This window comes from Rhinatrema bivittatum, chromosome 7, assembly GCF_901001135.1.
Source record: "Rhinatrema bivittatum chromosome 7, aRhiBiv1.1, whole genome shotgun sequence".
NCBI classification, from domain to species: domain Eukaryota; kingdom Metazoa; phylum Chordata; class Amphibia; order Gymnophiona; family Rhinatrematidae; genus Rhinatrema; species Rhinatrema bivittatum.
This window is the reverse complement of record NC_042621.1, coordinates 237,879,476-237,907,246: the sequence shown is the minus strand read 5'-3', so window position 1 is coordinate 237,907,246 and position 27,771 is coordinate 237,879,476. Positions and strand designations below refer to the sequence as shown.

The 27,771-nt window shown below is 43.8% G+C and overlaps 1 long non-coding RNA gene across 3 annotated transcripts in view; it reads right to left on the bottom strand.

Moving 5' to 3' along the window:
- Positions 1–1,137: 1,137 nt before the first annotated feature.
- Positions 1,138–27,771, bottom strand: part of LOC115095808 — a 93,315-nt gene continuing 66,681 nt past the window's right edge. The window contains exons 2-4 of one of the 3 annotated variants that reach the window (XR_003857880.1): positions 10,554–10,800; positions 3,424–3,778; positions 1,138–2,155 (exon numbers count right to left, since the gene is read on the bottom strand). This is a non-coding gene — a long non-coding RNA (uncharacterized LOC115095808). Of the gene's footprint in view, positions 3,779–10,553; positions 10,801–27,771 lie in introns of all 3 variants that reach the window. The other 2 variants (XR_003857881.1, XR_003857879.1) reach the window with 2 other exon arrangements.

Genomic DNA, 27,771 nt, shown 5'->3' with positions numbered 1-27,771 from the left:
TACGGCCCGGGGGCGTGGCCGCGCCCTCCGTACCCGCCCCCAGGTCGCGGCCCGGCGCGCAGCAGGCCCGCTGGCGCGCGGGGATTTACGTCTCCCTCCGGGAGGCGTAAATCCCCCGACAAAGGTAAGGGGGGGGTGTAGACAGGGCCGGGTGGGTGGGTTAGGTAGGGGAAGGGAGGGTAAGGTGAGGGGAGGGCAAAGGAAAGTTCCCTCCGAGGCCGCTCCGATTTCGGAGCGGCCTTGGAGGGAACGGGGGGAGGCAGTGCGGCTCGGCGCGCGCAGGCTATACAAAATCGATAGCCTTGCGCGCGCCGATCCAGGATTTTAGTGGATACGCGCGGCTCCGCGCGTATCTACTAAAATCCAGCGTACTTTTGCTTGAGTCTGATGCGCAAGCAAAAGTAGGCTGATCGCGCTTCTTTTAAAATCTACCCCTTAGAGAATAGCCACTGCCATTAGCAATGGTTACATGGAATAGACTTAGTTTTTGGGTACTTGCCAGGTTCTTATGGCCTGGATTGGCCACTGTTGGAAACAGGATGCTGGGCTTGATGGACCCTTGGTCTGACCCAGTATGGCATGTTCTTCTTCTTATAGAAACTAATCTCTTCTTTTTGTCTCCCTCATAGCTAGCATTGGTCCAAGAGGACCACTCCAACCTTGTCCAATAAATGACCCTGCTGCCGAAAACTCAGGGAAACCTAACTCCAGCTCTTCTCTGTGTTCTCCCCTACAGGTGATAAATGATATCCACTCAAAGCTGGCTCATGATCCTGCTAGCTAACCCACAGACTGCTACAGATGCTCGCTACAAAAGGACCCACCAGCAGACCAGGGCAGTCATTGAGAGAATCTTTGGCCTACTCAAAATACATTTCTGCTGTCTGGACAATTCTGGGGAATGCCTTGTCTACAACCCCACTAAGGTCTGTGAGATCTTTCTAGCCTTCTGTATACTTCGCAAGTTTGCCAAAACCAGAGGCCTGCCTCTTCCAGAGGTACTACAAGATCATCTGGATGAAGAGGGGTAGAAGGTTGAACAGGACCTGAGTCTGGAGAAATTGCAGGAGATTCATTGCCAAAATTAACAGAAATGCTGTACAGGAAAGGAACACTCTGACACAAAGATATTTTAGAAGGTAATGTGCATTTATTTACATAGAGAATTCACTATGCAGAAACATATTTTCAAAACATTTAGTGCTTCATTGGCTACTCTTTTTCTTTGGGAAACCTCAGCTGACTTGACCTGGCCAAGTCACTTGCTCCTATGCAGTGATGTCCTATTGCAGCTGACACTGAGACCTAGTAATAGTGGCATATCTTGATAGTTGCTGGATGGGCCTGAAGGGCTGTAAGGCTGCTTAGAAGATGGCCTGAGAGCAATGATGGGCTTATCCTTATTAACAATCTGTGCCCTTGGAGAGGAGGGAGGAGAGAGCATCTCTCTGCTGGTGGCAGGATCAGTGCAGATGGTGGTAGCACAAGAGGTTGAACCATAATGGGTGGTGGTGGAGCCATAGGTAGAGCTGCCAATGGGGCAGACTGAACTCCAGCCTAGGGAGGTGACATCCAGCGTGGTGGTGGTGCAAAGGTTACATCTATGGAGGCATCATATAGTAGGGGACTGGTGGGGGCTGCAGCTGGCAGGGGGCATACACTACAGCATCTCCATCCACACTGCAGTCTGGGCCTGCATTTCTTCATGAATGCCACTTAGATCCCTCTGTACATCCTGCGTCTCTTCTTGTACAATATCCCTATGGCTCTGCATATCATTCTTCAGGTCTGTGATCTCCTCCACCACTCTGGCATTTAGTTCCATGATCCACCTCTTGATGAAGTGGCCTGCACCTTCTCTTCTCCAGGCAAGTTGAGGTCTTCTTCAGCTGAGCTGCCCTCATTCCTGGCAAAATATATGCAACCAAAGATCTGATGTGCATGACTGGGTATCAGTTGGCTGAGTCTCCATCATCTCCTTCTCTTCTTCCTCCCTCAGAAAGTGGCACTGTTCTGAGGATTGGTGCTCCACAGCTGGTCTCTCCTTCTCCTCAGTGTCTTCTTCTGAGCTTGCAGGCAGCACCACTTGAGCACTGCCTTGCCCATTAGAGGCCTCTGGGTCCTGGAGAATTGGGGTTCTCGCCTGGCTCCTCCCCTGAAAAAGGAAAAATGTACACACTTTCAATATACATGCTATGTGGGGTTTTCTCCTCATACCCACTGGATCTTCCTTTCTGGCTAACATTACAGATCCATGGGCCCTATTCTAGCACCTCTTGCTACTCGACTTACTATATAGAAAGCATTCCCAGAGTTGAGATATCTACTTTTGAAGCACTTATAAAACACCAGCAGGCAAGTCAGAGAGAGAACTCACTAACAGGTGTGCATCTGGAATGCTGTTGTTATCAACCTTATGCACCATTTCCTATTTCTAACTAGAAACATATCTATATGGAACAGGGTGGCCATTTCTGCCCCTTGGAATATGTCCCACTCCTGTACTAAAATCCTGTATGTGGCTTTAGTTGGTCTGAGTATCACATTTATTTATATATTTATGTGTTTTATATACCATCATTCCATGTGAAAATCACTAGTTCATTATGATTTAGATCTCACGAGATCTAGCCTCTTGGATACCAGCATAATGTCAGTGTACAATGGAGGTGCAGCACCCCCCCATTGGTTGGGATGTCTTGTCTTCACTGAATGGCAGCATTGTTCTGCTATCTCCCTAGAGAAAGCTCAGAGGAAAGCTCATAAGAAGGATTCATGGTAAGGACATCAGGGAAGTGCAGAAGCTTAAAAGGAAAAAGAGGGTCAAACAAGTTTTGGCTAGGGTACAGTGAGGTGCTAGAGGAGGACAACCTGCCAGAGAATAGTCACCAGAATCAAAGTCAGGTTCTTCTAAAAGCAGCTGATTTCAGTTAGGAAAGTGAACATAAATTAAGAGGTAAGGATTACAGCTAACATCTACTGGAGGACCCAAGATGGAAATGATACCTGTCCCAAACATCTGACCAGTATAGTTGATCATGAAGTGACAGTGACAGTGTTTTATTTTAATTTCTGTGCCTATACAGATTCTGTGACTACACTATATTATCAGTCTGTAAAGCATTTTATTTTCTACAATAGCACTGGTGTGCAGAGTGTCATTCTGGAGAGAATGACGGATGAGCTGGAGAAGTCCTGAGTAAATAAGCATTATGTCAATTAAACTGCTCTGTTCCCTTCCCCCGCCCCTGTGAAGGAACTCGGGGAGGTCAAGAGGTCTTGTGTGATCCATTGCCCAGCCCTGTGTTCCCATATGCCCAGGACTTTCACTGGACAGGGATTACTTATAAAACGGTATGGTACTGTACATTATTGTAGTGTTTACATACAATTGCTTCCTATGCCATTCCTGTATAAACTCACCTGGATGGCCTTCCCACACCAGGTCTCCCACACTTCTCACCGCACTATCCATTCTGCTGTGGAGAAGGTCATATACGGTAGCTTGCAGGCCCCTCAGCTCTCATCATGGCTTGCTTCCACTTCACTAGTCATCGAAGGTCCCATCACTTTTGGCTCAGGTCAATTTTCTATACATTGCCACACTGGGCTACTGACAAATTGTTTACAAACCTTTCATGTTTCTTATTAAATAAACAAAACCCACACAATGATGAATCCTGGTACCGCTTGTGCATTTCTGAAATTGTCTTCTGCCATCGCAGATGGAGTTTCTGAGTTGTTGAGCCATGCTAACAACCAAAACTCCTTTCATGCCCTAAAGGAAAAAAAACAACACTAGTCTCCTGGGTAAAATAGCACTTGTCAAGTTAGTTGTTACCTTTACTACTGACCGTCAGGGAAATATTTTATGTTTTCCAATCTGCAGACAGAATAACAGCTAAGCAGAAAAAAAAAACAGAGGCTCAGCTGTCTCACAGAATGAAGGGCACACTGAGCGGATGACAGATGGAAGCAATCCATTTTTTACCAGTGGTCATTGCAGCTGCCTCAAGTGCAACAGCTGTAGAGGTTTAACAGACAAAACACCTATTTACATGTTAATTAAGGTGTGCAAGTGTAAATTTTCAAAAACTTAGTGCCTGGTATACAAAAAGGTTTTTCCCATTTTGTGTCTTTGAGAAAAATGCTAAAATACATAGGCCTCTTAGCTGATATTATGGGTGTAAAAACAAAGAGAACCCACATATATATTTTTTTATTTGATGTATATTCATGGTGGGCAAATAAGGGCAGGTGACTGAAAATCTACTTATGTGTGTATTTTCATGATGCACACAAACTGATTTCCATCAGGTGTCAGGAGAGATTAGTGTGAAGCTGTCGTTTTATATAAGTTGTGGTGATGCGATCTTACACTGTTATGTGCTTTATAACAAAATTCAGTAAAAGAAGAAGACCCGTCAAAGCAAGGCCGCCACGGGAGCCTGTCCCTGTGGCGGCGAAGAAGGGGTTTGGCGATGAGCCCTGGTGCGTGTGTGTGTGTGTGAGAATGGGAGCCTGGGTGTGACAATGTGAGAATGGGAGCCTGGGTCTGAGAATGGGAACCTGGGTGTGAGTATGTGAGAATGGGAGCCTAGATGTGTGTATGAGAATGGAAGCTTGGGTGTGTGAGTGAGCTGTTATGTGTTGTAGAACATGTGAGAGTAAGAGCTTGTGTGTGTTGACTTAGAAAATAGCCACTGCTATTATTAGCATCAGTAGCATGGGATAGTCTTAGTTTTTGGGTACTTGCCAGGTTCTTATGGCCTGGATTGGCCACTGTTGGAAACAGGACGCTGGCCTTGATGGACCCTTGGTCTGACCCAGTATGGCATGTTCTTATGTTCTAAGGGAGTCTGTGAGAGAAAGCATGAGCCTTTATGTGTGTGAGAGAGAGAAGAAGGGAAGAAGATAGGAGAGAGAAGAAGCAGAAAGAGAAGTGTGACCCTGGAGAAAGAATTAGGAAAAGAATGACAAGGTGAAAGTGGAAAAAAGAGACCTGGACCAACTGATTCGAAAAATAATAACAGACAACAAAGGTAAACAAAAATATATTTGGGATTTGAGCAATTGGAATATGCCATCTTTGGTATATGCATTTCTTATAATTTTGTATTTTGCTCTTTAGCTTTCCACTGTTCAGTGTCTGATTTCTCAGGCTTTCTCTTTCAGTTTTGTTTGCATGTTTCTATTTCTAAATTGTAATCCCTTATTTCTGTATTAGATAAGGGTCACTCTGTGTCCTGCCTGTGTGTGACTGAGGTGCTAGCGTGCAGTTTCTCTGTAGAGATATGTGGCAGTCTGGCTTGTTCTGTTATCCCACTTGGTGATGTATTAATGTTCTAGGGCCTGGTGTAGTATTTGGATTGCTTCTTTTTCATAAAGTTGCTGTTATTTGAGTCCTGAGAGTCTGTGCTGTTATATGGTATGGCAAGATTTTAGGCTTCCTTTTTCTTTTTTGCAGGGGTTTGTGTTACTTCACAAAATGTTTAGCAATGGAGGGGGTCTTTTTTTTTTTTTTGTGAGGTGAGCCCAGAATTTGAATATAGCTTTTTTCATGTTGGGGTGTAATGTGAACTGTCGTAGTTTTGCTCTGCACCCGTCCTCATGATGATTGCTATTTTATTGTAGTTATGGTGAGCTCTGCCTTTCTGGAAAGAGGATTTGAGAAAGAATACATTGATATTTATTTTATGACATAATTGATTGGATCTGATGTTTGTGTTCTTTGCTTTTTACCTGATATTCTTGTTTATGTAATTAATGGCAATACATATAGAATAAATTAATAGAGATTAATAAGGATTTTTTAATGTTGGTAAATGCTTGAAATAATAGAGTTAAAATATTCTAACAAGCTTCACACATGATGTATAAGGGCTGTTGTAGACTACTTAGGAACCCATTGTAAGATGCATGCTAAGGCATTATTTATCAATAAGAGTACAGCTAGTAGGGTTCAGACCTGTATGCTTACTGCCCACCCTTGTTAACCTTGGGCCCACCTAAAACTCAGTTCTGGCTACACCACTGGTCTATGGGGCCGTGGTGGAGCTCATCCCACCATTGCCTGAAGTTAAGGGAGAAGGAGGCTGGAGGGGCCGTGGAGAGCTGGCTTGTTATGGGTTTCAGTTCAGTTCTTCTTAGCATGTTTCTATTTATACTTTCTGATCTCTTTATTCTGTATTTGGTCAGGGTCTGTCTGTGTTCTCCATGTGTGACTGAAGTGAGGAATTCTGCTACCATATAATTTATCTGTAGTGATCTATAGCTGTCTGATTTGTTCTGTTTTCCTAATAAGAAGTGTATTGGTGTTCTAGGGCCTGGTGAAATGTGCACAGTGTTACATTTTCATAAATAAGATTGTTACTATTTGAGTGCTGGCAGTTAGGGTTGTTTTGGTGTGGGAGGTTTACTATATTGTAATGGTAATTCTTTTTATTCATGGCTTTCCATCAGGATTTTCTGGTTGGCACCACAGCAGTGCAGGCAAATATAATATGGATGTTGTAAGTGATATTTTTCCTCAGAAGACTGTACTTTTGAATATTCTTTTTTCAAGTAAAATCTGTTATAAATGCATTATTGAATTTTGTGTGTGTGTGTGTGTGCAAGGCCATAAAGTTTGCTTAGAGTACCTAATACCCTTCCCTTGACTATGGGCTTTGTTTAGGGGGGTGTCAGTTTTTAAAAATATAGAATGCTGGAGGGAGCTGGGCTTTTTTTGATGAGTGTTGGACAGAGACTGAATGATGCAGGTGTGGGAGATGCTGCAAAGTAACAGGGTAGCAAAAAAGCTAGCATCGGCCCTGATCCTAAGAGCTCATTTCCAATCTGTGCACATCAGTTTCTGGTCCCCCCATCATATACAGCTCCTTTGGATTTTTGCACCCCAGATGCATGACTCAGCACTTCTTGCATTGAATCCCAGCTGCCAAACCTTTGATCACTTCTCAAGCTTTCTTAGATCACTTCTTATTCTCTCCATGCTTTCAGGTGTGCCCACTCTATTGCAGATTTTAATGCCATTCACAAAAATGCAAACCTTCCCTTCTAACCCTTCTGTTATGTTGCTCACAAAGATATTGAACAAAACCAGCCCTAGAAATGATCCTTGAGGCACTCCACTTATCACTCTTTTCTTCTCAGAATAGGTTCTATTTACCAATACTTGCTGTCATCTGCCAGTCAACCAATTTGTAATCTTTTCTACCACCTTGGGACCCATTCCTAGGCTTCTTATTTTGTTCATGAGTATTCCGTGTGGTACAGTATTGAAAGTTTTGCTGAAATCCAGATAAATCACATCAAGTGTTCTTCCTTGCTCCAATTCTCTAGTTGCTCAATCAAAAAAATCAGTCAAATTAATTTTTACATGACCTTCCTCTGGTAAAACTAAGTTGCTTCGGATCCTACAACCCACTGGATTGAAGATAGACTATCCTTTCCTTCAGTATCATTTCCATTAATTTTCTCACCATTAAGGTAAGGCTTACCAGCCTGTAGTTTCCAGCCTCCATATTGCTCCCACTTCTGTTAAGCAGGACCACCACTCCCATTTCTAAGGATTTATTGAACAAGTCTTTCAGGGGATCCGCCAGAACCTCTCTGAGCAACCTTAGTATCCTGCGATGTATGACATCAGGCCCCGTGGCCTTGTCCACTTTCAGTTTTGCTAATTTCATGCAAACACTCTCGTCTGTGAATGGAGTTGTATCTATTCCATTCCCATCTGTACTTTTGTCTACCATCAACATTCTTCCTCCAAGGTCTTCTTTGATGAACACAGAACTGAAGTATTGGTTTAATATTTCTGCTTTTTCCTCATCTTTCTCTACACAATGATCCTTGTCTCCTTTCAGTCTTACAATACCACCGTTAGTCTTCCTTCTTTCTCTGATATATCTGAAAAATGACTTGTCAACTATCTTTATCTCTTTGGCAATCCTTTCTTCCACTGAAGTTTTTGCCATCCTGATTTCTTTCTTCATCTCTTTCAGCTTCTCCAGATATTCTCCCCTGTGTTCTTCTTGTTGAGTTCCTTTCTACTTTTTGAATGCTAACCTTTTTGCCTTTATTTTTTCAGCCACCTCTTTGGAGAACTTTACCAGGGTTTGTTTCCTCATACTTTTGTTCACGTTTCTTACATAAAGTTTTGTAGCCTTTATTATAGCTACTTTTAATTTGGCCCACTGTTGTTCCACCTCACCCATTTTCACCAAGTTTTCTAGTTCTACCTCAAAGTACGTCCCCATTTCAAAAAAGTGGTGTGTTTTTTGAAACCTAGGACTTTGATCTTTGTGACTTCTCTCCATCTTGCTTGCTATATTAAAATATATTGTCTGATGATCACTGGTGCTCAGATAGGCACTTACTAGACATTAGAGATACTATCTCCATTTGTGAGCACCAGGTCTAGTATTGCTTCTCCCTTCATGGGTTCCATCACCATTTGTCTATGCAGAACACTTTGAAGGGCATCCACAATCTCTCTACTTCTTATGGATTCTGCAGCAGAGATTCTCCAGTCCATTTCCAGTAGATTAAAATCTCCAACAAGCAACACTTCACCCTTCTTTCCCACCTTTTGGATGTCTTCAGTCAGATCTCTGTCCAGTTCTTCTGTCTGGTTCGGAGGCCTATAGACCTCACCAGTGTAAATGGAAGTGCCATCATATTTTTCCAAGTCAACCCACAGCGCTACTTTCTTTCCCCACCATCCCTGCATTTCAATTACTAGGATATCGTTTTTGACTAAAAGAGCTTCTCCTTCCCGTTTTCTGCCCTCTCTATCCTTCCTCAATAGGTTATAGCCTGTATCCTATTTGTGAGGCAAGGTAAAGATCAAATCTTCAAGAGGGGCAAGGAGGTTTCTTTGTAGTCTGGTCCTTTTGGTGATTTCAAATGCTGAGGAAGGGGGAAAATAGGGGCCAGAGTACCCAAAGGAGTGACAGATAGCGTGTCATCAATAATGTTTCTATGAAGCTGGCAACCATGCTGTACTCCCAGGAACCCTAAGACCTGCCTCCCATCTTTCCCCCAGCATTTTTCCCTTGAGAAGTGGGAAGAAGGGTGAATTGCAGGGTTCTTTGTGTGGCACACTTTCTCCAGGCTGTTGCAAGGGTATTAGGCACCCTAAGCGAGCTTTGCGGCCTTTCTCCCTGCACTCATCACACACAGTTAAAACATTCTGCATTTATAATAATCATGTGATATTGGGCATGTTGGGTGTGGGCTTTGCCCAGAATAAGCTGAATTACAATTACAATATTTGTAAACCTCCCATATTTAAAGAATACTGACTGTGAGCTCTCAAATAATAAAATTCTAATTATGAAAAGACAATGCTGCAAAAATTATGCCAGACCATAAACACCAATAAAACCTCCTATTAGAAAAACAGGGATTCTGTGTTGTTATAGATCCCTTCACAGAAAATACATGGCAGCAGAATGCTTAACCTCAATCACACATGCAGAATATAGATAGAACCTCACCAAATACAGAATAAATAGACCATAAAATATAAACAGAAATGAACTGAAAACCTCAACAACTCAGACTGAATGCAGAGCAATAATGGAAAAACAGAAATGCCATTCTTCAAAATAATAAAATCAAGGAACATAAAACATAAATCATAATAGTAAAAACATATTAATAAAATGAATATTTCAAAACAGCTGATGAATAGAATTATAACCAAGGATTAAAAACTCATAAAAATTATAAAATTTTCCAAACGTCAATAATATCTCAAACTAGAAGACAACAAATAACACCCAATAATTAAAACTAATAAAGACCTGGCTGTTTAAACAAGCATTCCCGGACACCAACTAATTTCTCTCACCATCAATCATACGTTACCCAGCCAGTTCAACCCCTTCTCCATGTAAATATCTATAACTAATGTTATAGCTAATGTAAATATCTATATCTAATGTTATCCTCTCCTTATTTTCTCTTCTCCCAGTTCTATCATCCTTGTTATTTGTAACTGCCTCCTTCTACACTTACAGGTTACTCAGTTGTTTATTGTACACCCCTGTTATATGTAAACCGGCATGATGTGATTGTATCATGAATGCCGGTATATAAAATTCTTAAAAAAATAAATAAATATCTTCGCTTTCCATATCTGGGAATTTTTGATTTCCAGTCACCCTGAGATTTCCATTATTGGGGAAGGGGAAGGGGGAGAAGGGGCAGGGGCAGAGAGGGTGAACTTTCTCCTCCTATACACACACACATTCATGCTGTCTCTCACACACACACACACATGCTTTTACATACACACAGAGATGTTCTCACACATGTTCTTTCACACAGACACAGATGCTTTCATACATGCTCTCTCTCACAAATGCATGCTCACATGTTGTTTCACACACACACACACAAAACATACTCTGTCACCTATATGCACATGCTTTCTCCATACACACTCATGCATATGCTCTCTCATACACACACATACCCACACACACTCCTTCTGCCTCATTCACTCATGCTCTATCTTCTTTTTTTTGGTGCTAGCAGCCACTGACCTTTCTCTTCTTTAGCCAGCATTAAGGGCTCTTCTTCATTTTCGGCCGCCAGTGCACAATCACAAAGCCTCCTCTTCATTTTCAGCTGCTGGCAGGGTCTCCTCTTCCTTTTTGGCTGCTGGTGAGTTAGGATCTGCTGGCGGCTCACAGCCACAGGGCCTTCTGCCACTGGTGGGTTGGGCTCTACTGGTGGCGTGCAAGGCCTCCTCATTTTTCAGCAGCCATTTTTCAGCGGGGAGTAGGGACCCTGCGGACATATAACAAAATATGTAAATAGTGGTAGGGTGAGGCAGCCACCAAGCGTTGTTGTGAGCACGGATGGATGCCCTTGTGCCGTGGCATGACCTACACAATCCCGGGGCTGGCCGCGGTCCATGCCCTGGTGGATGAATGAACCCAGATACAGGCTGACTGGAACGGGAATACTCTTATCTTGGAACTAGGAATGCACTTGGCTTGGAACAGGAACACTTGGAAGTCCAACTCGCACCAGGAAGGGAGACCCAGCAATGCAATGCTGGTCTTTGGAGTAACCCTCCAGCCACTGAAAAGTCCTTTCGGACTGCCGCTTGTAAGCAGTTCGAGTGTGAGTATAGACGGAGATGTGAGAAAGGTTTGAACATGAGTATGAAGGCTTGGAGCAAGGTGAAAACTCAGGACTTGGAACTAGACGAAGACACTGAAGACTTGGAAACATGCTGGCAGTGCCTGCAAGAGGGGGGGAATTTTTGCAAAGTGTGCACAGCGATGCAATTGTGCCTTCTCCAGTTCCCTCCCAGTCCTTTCCAATTAAGGAGCGGACTGGGAGGGAACTTCCCTAACCCCCTGCCTAACCTTCCTTCCCCTTCCCATGTCCTCCCCACCCCCTAAATCTAACCTAGCTTGCCTGAATTTTTTAATTTTATTACTTGCTGCTCCTTGGGAGCAGAAGTAATTTACGCACGCCGGCCAGCTGCCAGCACACTCTTCCCTGGGACAGTGGCTAATGGCTCTACAAAGCATATGTGTGCATTTTACTCCTAAGGGAATTCTGTGCACAAAATTTTAAAATTCTCTGGAAAAAATGACAAATTCTGCACACAATATTTTAAAATTCTGTATAGTAGATGTATAAAATAATCCAATATCTTTGAGAATAAATTAGTTTAAAGTTCAAAAGAATTAAAGGTTCTTACTTAAAAATTCAAAATAGATTTTGGTGCAGAATTCTCCCAGGAGTACAGTAATTCTGCACCACATCTAGGACTCTGAAGATCAATATTCAAAAGCCATTTAGACCAATAACTCAAAAGTGAATGTCACATCAGGACATTCTAGAGAGGTAAAGTTCCTAGATGAAATAAATTATTCCTACATGGAGCAGCTTGTTAGAAGTTTCACCTGTTATGCAGCCTCTCCTCCACCAGGGGACCTCGAAGAGCATATCCTCCATGGTGGCCAAGCTCCTCTCTCCTGCCTGCATGACACCTAGACTCCAGCCCTACATAACCCTGCCTTGTCAGTCCCAAGATGCTTCTGCATTGAGTCACCCTTGGCTCCTTGCCTTAACCACTCTTGCCTTATCGTCTCCCCAGGCATATCCTTACCTTGCTTTGTGGCCTCCAGGCCTCAGCCTTGCCTTGTCTTCTGGCCTCTGGGCCTTCTGACTTTAGCCTTGCCTTGTGGCATCTGGGCCTTCTGACCCTTTTCTTTACCTTAGCTTGCATTGTGGCCCTCGGGCCTTCTGATCTTTTCCTTGTCTTGTGCCCTTTGGGGCCTTCTTGCCTCTTACCCTGCTTTCTGGCCTATATAGGCCTAGCCTTGCTCTGTGGCCTTTCTAAGCTTCTCCTTGTCCTGCCCCTCAGGGCCTTCCAGTATTGCTGCCTTTGGGCTTTATGTTCCCTGTTCTGTGTTGTCCTTGTTTCACCCTGCCCTATCTTGTCTTAGTCTGTTCCTGTCCAAGCCTCATTTCTAGCCTTATTTGCATGCTGTTCCTGTCTAAGCCTCAGTTCCAGTCTCACCTACACACTGTTCCCATCCAAGGCTCAGTTCCAGCCTTACCTACACACCATTCCAGTCCATGCCTTGCTTCCAGCCTTATCTGCACACCCTTCCAGTCCATGCCTCGCTTCCAGCCTTATCTGAACTCTATTCAGTCCAAGTCTTGCTTCCAACCTTACCTGCACTCTGTTCCAGTCTACACCTTGGTTCCAGCCTTACCTGCACACCATTCCAGTCCATGCCTTGCTTCCAGCCTTACCTGCACACCATTCCAGTCCATGCCTCGCTTCCAGCCTTATCTGAACTCTATTCAGTCCAAGTCTTGCTTCCAACCTTACCTGCACTCTGTTCCAGTCTCCACTGATAAATGCTGGCATTAGTAGCATGGAATTTATTTAATGTTTGGATACTTGCCAGCTCCTTGTGACTTGGATTGGACACTGTTGGAGACAGGATACTGGGCTTGATGGACCCTTGGTCTGACCCTGTATGGCATGTTCTTATGTTCTTGAGTTCTTATGTTATATTCACTGTGGCTGAGCTCCTGTACATTTTCAGAGCCTCCTGAGAATAGCACGGGAGTTCAGGCACTGCACTTCTGACACTGTGAGAGCCTTGCGGGGCGGAAAGAAGATGGCGGCAACAGCAAGCCCTCCTCCTTTCGTGAGGGGCCTACTCCAGCGCTTCCTTCATTTATGAGCTCGCAGAGTAAATTCTGCACATTAAAATGTAAATTTTGCACTGAGCATTTGCACAGAATTCCCCCAGCGATTCTTTAAAACCAAGAGTTACTTGCTATCCCCTCTCACCAGTCCTCCATTAGAAGAACACAACCTTTTCTTACATAATTTATGGCACAAATACAAAAATAAAGGTATATATTTAATGGAAAGAAAACCGAGACCAAATAACAGATTGCTGCCAAACATTCATGAATCAGACTTGTCCTTTTCTTTACCAGAAGCATTTCTACCTACAAAGAATTTCCATAAGATTGAATTAAGTAGACAGGTTTGCTTAATTATTCTGTGAGCGCCCATCCACTTTTATGGCTGCTCTGATAATAGGGTTATGTGCATTCCAGAAACACCAAAGGAATGTGAATTTATTGCTTTCACTTATATCCTGGCACAGGGAAATAAAAACGGGAAATATCCCTATAGATGACTGAATGAAAATTGTACGAATCAGAAATATATTACAGCAATTACCATTGCTTTTTGCTAAACTTCCTTTCCTTTCTTTTTTTTTTTTGCACTTAGGTCATGCTCTGCTTTTCTTTTTACTTCTTTCTTTTTACTAAAGGACACTTTTTGGCTTATGCTCATCCTTTAATTTATAGGCAGATGTCACTTTCACACTTAAAACATTAAAAAAAAAAAAAAATCAGCCTTTTAACTTGAACTCAGAAATTCCCCAAACCTTATCAAGAGTTTGGCTATTCCCTTCTGGGTAACTACTAGATAAAGATATATAGGGGTAGATTTTAAAAGGTTGCGCGTGGGCGTAATGTGCGCGCGCTACCCAGTGCGTGCACATGTACACTTGATTTTATAACTTGCGCACGCCGAGCCACACAGCCTTCCCCCGTTCCCTCCCAGGCCGCTCCGAAATCAGAACGGCCTTGGAGGTAACTTCCTACACCCCCCCCCCACCCCACCTTCCCTTCCCCTACCTACCCCACCCTTTCCCCCTACCTTTTCTTTTTTCTATCTCCAAACTTATTTCAGCCCTGGCAAATATGGCCGCTGTGCTGGGAGCCTGACCCCGCCCCACTCACACCCTGCCCCTCCCCCACCCCTTTTTGTAAGCCCTGGGACTTACACATGTCCCGGGGCTTTATGTGCGTCGCTGGGCCCTGTTAAAATAGGCCTGGCCCACGTAACCTTTTGAAAATCCGGCCCATAGTGAATACACTAATACATTTAAAGGACCCTTTAAATGTATTCCTATGGGTGTAGACAATCCTACACCCATAGAAACCTAAAGCTTAACTAGGAACTGAACAAATTTAAGATGAAGGCAATAGTCCAGCAGCAACAGGGGGGCCTCCCAGTCTTTTGTATCAAGTGTCACATGTATGATTTTTTACCCACCGGTGAGAAATTGTACATGTGTATCTGATTCAAAAAGCTCCTGTCTCTCAGAGAATGATTCCGATCTCTGTAGGCTAGAGTGACAGACTTGGAGGAGCTGAGGCAGACAAAGAGGTATATAGATGAGACCTTCAGGGACAAGTAGCCAAATCCGAACGTCAGTCTGGCAGCCCTGGTGCTGCCTTGGAGGAAGAAGGTCTCATGATCAGAGAGCAACATCCTGGTGCAGCAAGAAATGATCCAGGTGGTGCATTGTCCTCTCGCATTGAGGATGTGTCTCCCAGGGCTACTGCCCTTGAGGGAAGGTTTAGGTCGTCCGTCATAGTTGGTGATTCAATTATTAGGAATGTAGACAGCTGGGTAGCTGGGTGGGCATGAAGATCACTTGGTAACATGTCTACCTGATGCAAAGGTGGCGTACCTCACACGTCACCTAGATAGGATTTTAGACAGTGCTGGGGAGGAGCTGGTTGTCGCGGTACATGTGGGCACCAACGACATAGGAAAATGTGGGAGAGAGGTTCTGGAAGACAGATTTAGGCTCTTTAGGTAGAAAGCTTAAATCCAGAACTCCAGGGTAGCATTCTCTGAAATGCTCCCTGTTCCACGCGCAGGTCCCCAGAGGCAGGCAGAGCTCCGGAGTCTCAATGTGTGGATGAGATGATGGTGCAAGGAAGGAGGGATTCAGTTTTGTTAGGAACTGGGGAAACTTTTGAGGAAAGGAGAGTCTATTCCAAAGGGATGGGTTCCACCTTAACCAGGGTGAAACCAGGCTGCTGGTGCTAATCTTTTAAAAGGAGATAGAGCAGCTTTTAACCTAGATAATGGGGTAAAGCTGACAGTCGCTCAGAAGCACATGGTTCAGAATGATGTATCTTTGAAGGACACTAAGAAAACAGGAAAATTAGGACATCCCGATAGAGAAGATGCAATAAATGATAAAGTAGTCCAGGTGCCTTTAAGTAAAAAGCAGTCAGAGCAGAAAGATTCCAAATTACCCCTGTCAACTGATAAGCAAGTTGTTAATACAAACAAAAAATATACTTTGAACTCTAATATATATTGGATTTCATTGGTTTGTGAAAGAAGTATGTATTGTATTTACTGTTGAAACTTAAAAACTTTATGCAAAAAAAAATACTTTGAAATGTTTGTATACAAATGCTAGAAATCTAAAAAATAAGATGGGAGAGTTAGAGTGTATAGCACTGAATGAAGGACTAGTTATAATTGGCTTCTCAGAGACCTGGTAGAAGGAGACTAACAAATGAGACATTGTGGTACCAGGGTACAAATTATAGTGCAATGATAGGATGGATCAAATTGGAGGAAGGGGCAGAGCTGTATGTTAATGAGGGCATTGTTATGTTTTTGTAATGATGTGAACCCTGGGCCGAGGTGAGAGGTGACTTCGCCCACAGGGAAGAGCCCTGTGGGCCTCACCATCGGTAGGTGCGGTCTCAGCAGCATAGGACACAGCTGTAAGGTAGAGACTTTATTATTAAGGAAGGAAAGGCAGAGCCCATAGAACGGGAGATGCAAATAAGTACAGTTCTGAGCAGTGGGTTGTACCCAAATTAAACCACTGACGTGAATGCCCGGTAGTGGCCCATAGAGCGGGGTATGCCAGGAAGTCCTTTCAGATGAGTAGAGATCCTCAGAAGTGCAGATCCGGTAGTGGCCCACAGAGGGGGTACACCAGAAAATCCCTTCAGACGAGTAGAGATTACCTCAGAAGTGCAGATCTGGTAGTGGCCCGCAGAGCGGGGTACACCGAGGATGTCTGTACTGAAGATGATGATGATGAGAAGACTGAGGTGCAGGAACCCGGAAGTGGATCTTGTAGCTGGTGCGGCAATACCCTGCAGCTCAGGGTATACTGGAACAACTTCTACTGAAGAGGAAAAGGTAGTGGCCCGAGGCACGGGGTACACCGTAGAGAAGCTTTAGTAAAGCTAGTATCGTTGAAGTCCATAGTAAAGTACTCACAAGTGGTGGTTCCAGGAGAGTGTCCCGAGAAGCGGTTCAGGTAGTAGTCCAAGGCAGGAAGGCCCTCTGAGGAGCGGATAGCCAGGAACACGGAAGAGCCCCCGAGGAGCGGGTACTCAGAGCATCCACAAGCCAAGTGAGGAATCTGGAACTGGAAGTCCAAGAATGGAGTGGATTCAGCAACGAGGGAACTCCTTGCTAACTCGTAGCAGCAAAGGGTCGGTCAGCTTAAGTACAGCAGCGGGTTGACATCATCCAGAGGGGACGCCCATGAGGTTTCCGCCATGACGTGTACAAAGGAGGCTCTTGAGTGCGCGCACACCTTAGGTGATTCCGGAGACAAGATGGCAGTCGGCAGCACCCACGCCATCCCAGGGATGCCGGGGAGGTCGGCGTTGGTTGGCGGAGGCTGCCATTCTTCCTAGGATTGACGGTGCAGGGAAAAAGGAGGTGAGCATGAGAGGTCGCAGCCATCTGCGACCGAAGGGCATAACAGGCATAGAGTCAAACAGGATAAAAGTTCTGCAGGAAAATGGTCGCTCATAAATAGACCTTCCCTTTTCTTGAGCTGACCGCTGTCAAGATTTTTTTTCCCATGTTGCAGCTTTCTGTGGTTCATCCTGCTTAGTATCACAACAATATTAAGTAGGAAGAACAACAGAAAAGCTGTATTTTTCACTTTTCTGAGCATGGTTGGAGTGCTTCAAAACGACGCCAGCTCTGGGCTTTTATGTTTAAAGTTGGTTATTGTCAGAGCTGCCAGGTTAGCAGCTTTTCTTCTGTATAGTGTTTTGCACTGTAAATAAAATTGCACTTAAGGAAACAGCCAGAGTCTGTCTCCTTTATCCCACTTTATGTGGAAATCTTCAGTTCAGTGTGCGGAAGTGTCCAAGAAAGCAAATAGAATGCTACAAATTATTAGGAAAGGAATGGAAAATAAAACAGAGAATATCATAATGACTCTATATTGCTCCATGGTGTGACCGCACCTTGAGTGTTGTGTGCAGTTCTTGTCACCACATCTCAAAAAAAATAGCAGAATTAGGAAAGGTATAGAGAAGGACAATCAAAATGATAAAGGGTCTGGAATGATTCCCCTATGAGGAAAGGCTAAAGAGGTTAGGGCTGTTCAGCTTTGAAATGACACAAACAAACGAGCCTCTTATCCATCCTTAAACCAATCAATACTCACAGTAATATATTAATTCATATGTACTACCCTTATATATATATGTCACATAACAATACTTTATTTCATTATTTACTTAAGAATTTAATTACATATTACAACACATTATAATCACAGCTTAACATCCATTTAAATCAATAAACATTTACTTACACATCATTTAGGCACCCCTATATGCACACACCCTTCCCTATTGCACTAATATTTCACCCCCTATAAAATATATAACATACATCCTTCCCATTCATACATCTACATTCACTACTTGTCCCTTCACACGGGACCGTTAAAATTACCACCCTCCCACTTAATACAATTGTCTGCGATCCCCCTAAAGTTCTTTTATATATGATACACAATTAAATCTTGTATGTGTATTAGCACCACAGCTTTTACATATATCAGTATGGCGAAACAAGGTCCCTTGTTTCGCCATATGTGGCTTCCTCGGGGGTTCATTCCTTCAATTTTCATACACTTGTCAAAGTCGCTGAACAGTGTAGGTTTCCCCGCAGTTCCAAATTCAATATTCAGTACATTGTGCCCGAGTGCCAAATGTCTCTTTCTACACCTCCGATATCATTTTACCCAATTTTTTCGGTATCGCTCTTTCACTCTACTCCTCATCAGTCCTCATCAGCCGAACATATTATTCATAATATCACAGTTATTCAGTCGTTCCACGCTGCTTCATGATTTTATCCAGTAATGTATCACACATATGTCTCCAATACTATTCAAAACCTCTATAATCACTGTCTCATCATTCACAAAAATGCCTTCACTCAACGTCTCCTCACAACGGAACTTCACAACAGCTTTGAAATGAGACAGTTAAGAAGAGATATGAAATAGGTCTGTATATAATGAGTGGAGTAGAACACATAAATGCAAATTGGTTGCTTACTCTTTCAAAAGTACAAAGACTAGGGGACATGCAATGTATTTACTAGATAATATATTTAAGACAAAAAGGAGAAAATATTTTTTTTTTACTCAGTGCCTAATTTATCTGTGGAATTGTTATTAGAGGATATGGTGAAAGCTGTTAGTGTAGCTGGGTTTAAAAAAGTTCTGATATGTTCTTTGAAGAAAAGTCCATAAATCATTATTATGGTGGACTTGGAGAAATCCAAAACTTTTTGGGACTCTGTCAGGTACTTGTGACCAGTGGCATACTAAAGGGGGGGGGGGGTAAGGATGTGGTCCACCCAGGGTGACACCAGGAGGGGGATGCCATCAGGAAGAAGGTCGCCAGCAATGAGCGGAGCCCATCCTGCTCATGGCGGACGAAGAGGGAGGCTGCTGGGCCATGAGCAGTGGAAGCACTAGGAAGACTAGGAGACTGCCTAGAGCGCCACGGGTCTGGGGGCCACAACTGCATTGCCTTTTCTTCTACCTGCCCGCACGTCCCAGAAGAGGAAGTGGTGGGTCAGCAAGGGTGGGAAAAAGAAAAGGCCATGCAATCGTTGCCTGAAGCAAGAAGAAGATCAGCGGGTGTTCCGAGTCATCACAGGAAAAGGCAGCACTGGCGTTTGAGTGCACTTGGAGCAGCAACAACTTAGACCACCACTCCCTACCACAGGTACAGAAAGCAGAGCCATACCAGCCCCCACGGCCTTAAGAAACATGAAGAATCCCCATCTTTTGCGGGGGCTGAAGGTGGAAGCTGCTGCTGTGCTTCTGATGGGAAGCGGGGTAGGAAATGAGAAAGAGTGTGTTTGTGTCTATGTGTGAATGAGAGCATGTCTGTGTATGTGTTTGTGTGTGTCAGATCATTTGTCTGTGATAGAGCATGTCTGTCTGTCTGTCTTTGTATATGAGAGCATTTCTGTGTGTGTGATTGTGAGAGCATGTCAATGTCTATGTGAGAGTATATCTGTGTATGAGTTAATGCATGTTCTGTGATTGAGCATGTGTATATATATGAGAGAGGGGAAAGATTTGAGCATTAATCCTTCTCTTCTCCCCTGCTAATCTAGACAATCTCAGTGCATCTCAAGATTAAAAGATCCTTGGTACTGATACCAGGGGATTCTAATTTTAATCCTTTATAAGTTTTAAGTATTGGGTGGTGTTTGTGTCTGCTAGTTTGAAATATTTTATTGGTCTTTGGAAAATTTATATGAGTTTTAAATTACTGAATGTTATTCTTTTTGTCAGCTTTTTGAAATATTCTTTGTATTAGTATGGTTTTACATCTATTGATGTTTTATATTTCCTGTTTTTGTTTGCTGTTTATGAGAAATTGTAATGCTTCCATTTTTCCATTATTGCATTGTATATATAGTCTGGCTTGTCACTTTATTCTGCATTTGGTGAGGGTCTGTTTGTGTTTTGCATGTGTGACTGAGCTAAGATTTTCTGCTAGTGTGTAAGTCCTGTGTAGGGATCTATAGCAGCTTGGCTTTTTCTGTTTTCCTAATAGTAAGTGTATTAGTGTTTTAGGGCTTGGTGTAATAATTGCAGTGTTGCCTTTTCATAAGTAGGGTGGTTAGTGTTTTAATGCTGGCAGTTATTGAAGTTTCGGTATGGGAGATTTACTGACAGGTCGATCCAGTAAAGTGTGCTCCGTCGGAGCGCACTGTCACCCTGCTCTGGACGCGTGTTTTCCCTTACCCCTTATTCAGTAAGGGGAGGAAAACACGCGGCCCACCCGCGGCACCTAATAGCGCCCTCAACATGCAAATGCATGTTGATGGCCCTATTAGGTATTCCCGAGCGATCCAGTAAGTAAAATGTGCAGCCAAGCCGCACATTTTACTCTAAGAAATTAGCGCCGCCCAAAGGTCGGCGCTAATTTCTTCCGGCGCCAGGGAAGTGCACAGAAAAGCAGTAAAAACTGCTTTTCTGTGCACCCTCCGACTTAATATCATAGCGATATTAAGTCGGAGGTCCCCAAAAGTAAAAAAAAAGTAAAAAAAAATTTTGAATTCGGCCCGCGGCTGTCGGGCCGAAAACCGGACGCTCAATTTTGCCGGCGTCCGGTTTCCGAGTCCGTGGCTGTCAGCGGGCTCGAGAACCGACGCCGGCAAAATTGAGCGTCGGCTGACAGCCGCCGCTCCAGGCCAAAAGGAGGCGCTAGGGACGCGCTAGTGTCCCTAGCGCCTCCTTTTCCTCGTTTGCACCGCGTCGCCTAATTTAAATACTGGCGAGGGGTCGGTGCGCGCGCCGGGAGAGCGGGCGTTAGTCCACTCTCCCACGGACTTTACTGGATCGGGCTGAATATTGAAATTGTAATTCAGTTTAATTGTGGCTTTCTGAGGACCGAGCCAATACCCATCAGACATTACAATAAATCCAATACCAATTCCAAGGGTCTTTTTTTAACTTTTTTGCAGGGTTTTACAACACTGCATGTAAATATATTATGTGTTGTAAGTTATATTTTTACCTCAGAAGACTGTACTTTAAATGTTCATGTAAAATCTATTATAAATGCATAATATTTAATTGAATGTAGGGAAGGTGTGACCAGGATGGGGGGTTTGGCAAGCTGTAAATTTCATCTAAGGTACCAAATACCCTTGCACTGGCCCTGGGTGGAAGACAGTGAAGAGAGTGGCCGGATAACCGCAGGCAGCTGAAGAGGGAGAGGGCCAGAATGACCGCAAATGAGCCTATGTAATTGAGAGCCAATTTGTGTGAGCGTGTATATGTATATGTGTGAGAGATTGAGAGCCTCTTTGTGTGTGTATGGGAGTGGGGTGTGTGTGTGTGTGTGTTTGTATGTGAATAAGACATCGGGAGCATGCATGTGCGAGTGTGTCTGTATGTATGTAAGTAAGATAATGGGAGTATGTGTGTGTGAGGGTATGGGAGCATGTATAGGAGTGAGAGTGCATGTATGTGAGAGAGGAAGCCTATGTGAAGGGATGCATATGTGTGAGGGAGACATGAATGGAAGAAGCCTGTGCGAGGGAGAGGGGAACTAGAGATCACTGGGGGTGAGGGATGAGAAGTGAACTTTGGGGGGTACCAAAGGAAATATCTATCCCAGGTGCCAAATACTTATGTATGCCACTGCTTGTGACCTGGATTTTCCATTGTTGGAAACAGGATATTGGGCTTGATGAACTTTTTGTCTGTCCCAGTATGGAAAATCTTTTGTTCTTATATAGTTGAATGCATTATTGAGATATAGGAAGACATTTTTTGACTTTTGTAATGGTTTTGCGTAACTGTTAACTTGATATCACTAAAGCTGCATTTTGCCTGTGAATCCTTATTAAATCAGTGACTTTTACTATCCCTTACCAATTTGTAAATATTGGTGTTGGTATCCCCAGAAATAAAATGAAATAACTTGGAATATACATTGGTGTGAGCATTATCTGATGCACAAGTTGAATATCAGCGCAAGCAATTGTGATAGTAAGGAGCAGAGGTCACAGGGAGAGATCCCAGTAGTCGGTTTTCCAGAACATTCTCCTCTGCCCCTCCTGCCTCTGGGCCCAGGTCCACTACACCGTCTGCTTGATCTGTTTCCACATTCTTGAACCCTGACCTGAGAGACTCTCACATTTTATGTGCCCTGCACAAGAGGAAATAACATTTGGATTTCAGCAATGTTCTGCATAGGAGACTCATAAATAACCTGATCGGTTCAGGAATGACACTTAAGATAGTGGACTAAATTAGAAACTAGTTGAGAAATAAATAACAGTGTGGCAGAAAACAGAGTTTGCTCTGAAGAAAGGTAATAGGAGGAGTGCCTCAGGGATTGGTCCTGGGGCTGGTTCTTTTCCATTTCTTTGTGAGCAATTTTGCAGAGGGGTTAGGAGGAAAATATTTTCCTTTTTGCAGATGACACTAAGATCTGCAACACAGTGGACATACCTACGGGTGATGACAATATAAGAGGCAATTTAACAATGAGTGTTGGCAAAACAGGAAAAATGAAATGTTAGAAGTCCTGGCTGAAACATAGGTAGCCAAGCAGCCGGGTCTGTAGTGGCTGTGACTAGAGATGGCAAGGGTAGGATGCTGGACGTGAACTAAGATGGTGGAGTACAAATGAGGCATATGACAAAAGCTGTCCTAGATAAGGAGTCACAGTCTATTGCCGGCAGCTGGGATGTAGTCTTAGCAGGAATATATCTTACTGGACAGGAATAACTGGGTAGGCTGAGGCAGCTGATCATTTCCTGCTGTCACATACCATGTTAAAGGAAAGCCACCTCTGTTTTGAAGATATTAAGTAAAAAAAAATCAGAATGCAGTACCTTAATTGTAAGCACTTACTAATGACGGTATTAAATTAAGAGCAAAAAGTCAGTAAACTGTATTTTTAACTGAGTAGTAAAATAGTCCACTTACAATGCTAATGCTGTGTGTTCCTATAGGCCATATGGGAGCTTGCACTACTAATTCTCATTTTAGTGTTTCCTGAAAGGGCAGATGGACCATCTGCTCAGTGTCAGCTGGGAATGTCCTCATCCATTAGCCATTCCCTCCTGCCCTCCATATAACTTTTACCGAAAATGTATAAATCTGTTCAATTAATATCTCCCTGTATATACTCCAGATACTGTACACATTTAGAGCTCAGTTTTCGAAAGAATATCTTTGCTCTCTCCAATTAAGCATTTTCAGCCAACCCTGCTATTTTCCAGAATTCATAGGGGACTACAGACATATCAATGGTTAGTATGATCTCTGCTATCTCACTCCAAGCTCTGACTTTACTCCTGCTAAATGACAAGTATAGTGCATATGCTCAAAATAAACACGATTTGTAATCTGTTTTTTTTTATCAATTTCATCTTGCAGATATCCTGCATATTTATCTATAGCTCTATTTATATCTCTATATCCATTACTATTCCACAATTCTGAACATTTAGAAGGCTCTACATTACAGGAAAAACTAAAGAAGCTATTTTTCTTGTGGGACAAGCTATACTTACTGTGAAAAGAGATATACAGCAAGCAGCCATTTTTTAAGCAAGGATATGATTTGTCACAATGTACGTAAATAAGGCAGTAACTGACCCAAAATTGCATCTAATTTAATATTGACCACTGCCTCAGGAAAAAAGAAGTACAAATTTCCATTGTTCCTGCTATAGCTTATGACTGTTCTCTTAAGGGTAGATTTTAAAAGCCTACGCACGTCAAAGCTGGTAGATAACGTGTGTCTCGGGCTAGTGCGCGCCATGCAGATTTTAAAAAGGACCCAAGTACGTGTACAAATCCAACAGAATAAAAAATGAGCGTGCATGAGCAGAGTCTGAGCAGAATCTGGGCAGGTCATGGGCAGTTCAGGGCCGTAACCAAAAATGTGTGTATAAGTACTTACAACCACAAGCCCGCATTGGGGTCCCCCATCCTGCATTATTTTACTTTACTATGGTGGAGGTGTAAGAAGAAAAAAAAAAAATTGGCTATGCAGCAGGGGGTAGATTTTCAAAGGGTTACACGCGTAACCCTTTAAAACCTACCCCTGCGCACGCCGAGCCTATTTTGCATAGGCTCGGCGACGCGCGCAAGCCCTGGAACATGCGTATGTCCCGGGGCTTGAAAAAGTGGGCGGGCCGGGGGCAGGGCGGGGAGGGGGCGGGGCCGGATCCTCCAGGCACAGTGGCCACTTGCTGGCGTGCACAACCTATGCCTGCCTGGAGGCAGGCGCAACTTTAAAATTAAAGGTATGGGGGGGTTTAGGTGGGGCAGGGGGGCGGGTTAGGTAGGGAAGGGAAGGGAGGGGAAGGTGGGGGGGTGGAAGGAAAGTTCCCTCCGAGGCCGCTCCGATTTCGGAGCGGCCTCAGAGGGAACGGAGGAAGGTTGCGCGGCTTGGCGCGTGCAAGTTGTACAATTGTGCACCCCCTTGCGCACGCCGACCCTGGATTTTATAACATGCATGTGGCTGCGTGTGCATGTTATAAAATTGGGCGTAGATTTGTGCGCACTGAGTTGCGCGCACAAATCTACGCCTGCGCGTAGTTTTTAAAATCTAGCCCCAGGGTTTTAAGGATCGAGGCAGGTAGGGTAAAAGAAAGGCTAGTTAGCTAGGGGTTTAAGGAAATCCTATCCTTTAACTGGGCAAACTGGGAATGGACTGGGGAAATGGGTATTGGCGTCGGTATGCATTTTTGAGCCCCTCCCCCTGCCATCCCTATGATCAAATTCCCTTCTCCCCCCCATCAAATCCCAAATCTGGGCATCACCTTCTGAAGTCACCCTCCCAGCTGACAGTCGGAGAGACTCATACCTGCCTCCTTCTAGCAAGCCATCTGGTGCTCTCCAGCTTCGTAGTTTAACCCATGTGATTCCCCATAGCACATGTGAGTCATAGCGCAAAGCTGTAGTACACCATGAAAGCACCAGATGAGTAACTGGCAGGAGGCTTGACAAACCTCTGGGTGAGGTCCAGACAGAAGGTTTGATTGGGGGGGGGGGGGGGGGGGAGATGCCAGTGTGGGGAATGATTGCAGGGGGATTTTCTGGAGTGAGGAGGATTGATCATAGTGGACTCCAGAGGGGTCATCCAAATGTACTTCGTACACTGAGAGGAGAGGATCACCTTGCTGGTGGCTGAAAGGAATCAGTAAGTTTTTGCTTGGGACATTGACATTGACGTTTTTTAAAAGTATTGGGGCAAAGTTAACTATTTGGGAATATTATTTAGTGTTTGTGTGTTTGTGCCTTTAATAGTCAGTCAGTGAATAAAACAAGTTAGACTGTTTGCATTTTTAAATAGTCAGTCAATAAGGTAGCAGTAGGTAGGCAGTAAATACACAAGTTAGACTGTTTGTATTTTTAGTCAGTCAATAAGGTAGCAGTAGGTTGGCAGTGAATAAATAAACAAGTTAGACTGTTTGTATTTAGTCAGTCAATAAGGTAGCAGTAGGTAGTGTGTTTATTTTTTAAAAGTCTGCCTGACTATTAAAGTGTCCTCCAGACTTTTAAAGAGCTAAGTGTTTTATTTAATAAATAACTGAGTGCATTGTATTGAAAAACAAAAAAAACCACAAACCCCCCCCCCCCCCCCCACAAAAAAGTAGCCAGAAGCTAGAAATAAGCTAGGAGCAGTATATACCAAAGTAAAAAAGTTGATTAGTTCAGCTCAGTTACTCACCTTGGAAAGGTGTTGAGGTAGTGTGATTAGGTTTGAATAGAGAACAACATTTGTTAATCAAGGGAGCTGTGAGTCACTCAGGCTGACTAACTAAAGTTAGACTGTTTGTAATTCCCAACCCTCCCACCCCTCGCCCACCCACCCCAAGCTCATCCCTTAATTTATAGGCAGGTGCCACTTGCATTAAAAAAAAAACCAAAAAAAACAAACCCCATCAACAAAAACTTTATTGAGAATTCGATCAGACCCCAGTAGGCCACTACCAGACATATAGTGAATTCACTAATACATTTAAAGGAACTTAGACACATTCCTACTCCCATAGCAACCTAAAACTTAACTAGGAACTGATCAAAATTGAGATGAAGGCAGCAGTCCAGCAGCAAGAGGGGGGCTTCCCAGTCTTTTGCATCGAGTGTCACATGTATGATTTTTTACCCACCAGTGAGAAGTTGTACATGTGCATGCGATGCAAAGAGCTCCTGGCTCTCAGAGAACGAGTCCGATCTCTGGAGGCTAGAGTGGCAGACCTGGAGGAGCTGAGGGAGACAGAGAGGTATATAGATGAGACCTTCAGGGACATAGTAGTCCAGTCCCAACTTCAGACTGGCAGCCCTGGTGCTGCCTTGGAGGAAGAAGGTCTCATAATGGGAGAGCACCAACCAGATGTAGCAGGAAAGGATCCTGTAGCAAGGACCTGCTCTCTAGGTGATGCATTGTCCTTTCGCAATGAGGATATCTCCCCAAGGCCTACTGCCCAGGAGGGAAGGGTTAGGTCGGCCGTCATAGTTGGTGATTCGATTATTAGGAATGTAGATAGCTGGGTGGCGGGTGGGCGTGAGGATCGCCTGGTAACATGCCTACCTGGTGCGAAGGTGGCGGACCTCACGCGTCACCTAGATAGGATTTTAGACAGTGCTGGGGAGGAGCCGGCTGTCGTGGTACACGTGGGCACCAATGACATAGGAAAATGTGGGAGGGAGGTTCTGGAAGCCAAATTTAGGCTCTTAGGTAGAAAGATTAAATCCAGAACCTCCAGGGTAGCATTCTCTGAAATGCTCCCTGTTCCACGCGCAGGTCACCAGAGGCAGGCAGAGCTCCGGAGTCTCAATGCGTGGATGAGACGATGGTGCAAGGAAGAGGGATTCAGTTTTGTTAGGAACTGGGGAACCTTTTGGGGAAGGGGGAGTCTCTTCCGAAGGGATGGGCTCCACCTTAACCAGGGTGGAACCAGACTGCTGGCGCAAACCTTTAAAAAGGAGATAGAGCAGCTTTTAAACTAGAACAAAGGGGAAAGCCGACAGTCGCTCAGCAGCGCATGGTTCGGAGAGATGTATCTTTAAAGGATACTAATGATGCATTAGAATTAGGGCATCCCGACAGTGAGGTTCCAATAATTAGAAAAGTAGTCCAAGTGCCTGTAACTAAAAACTCACCTGAGCTAAAAAATTCTAACTTATCCCTATCAATTAAAAAGCAGAATAAAAATACAATCAAAAAACAAACTTTGAAATGTTTGTATGCTAATGCCAGAAGTCTAAGAAGTAAGATGGGAGAATTAGAATGTATAGCAGTAAATGATGACATAGACTTAATTGGCATCTCAGAGACATGGTGGAAAGAGGATAACCAATGGGACAGTGCTATACCGGGGTACAAATTATATCGCAATGACAGAGAGGAGCAGTCGGGAGGAGGTGTGGCGCTTTATGTCCGGGATGGCATAGAGTCCAACAGGATAAACATCCTGCATGAGACTAAATACAAAATTGAATCTTTATGGGTAGAAATCCCTTGTGTATCAGGGAAGACTACAGTGATAGGGGTATACTACCGTCCACCTGGTCAAGATGGTGAGATGGACAGTGAAATGCTAAGAGAAATTAG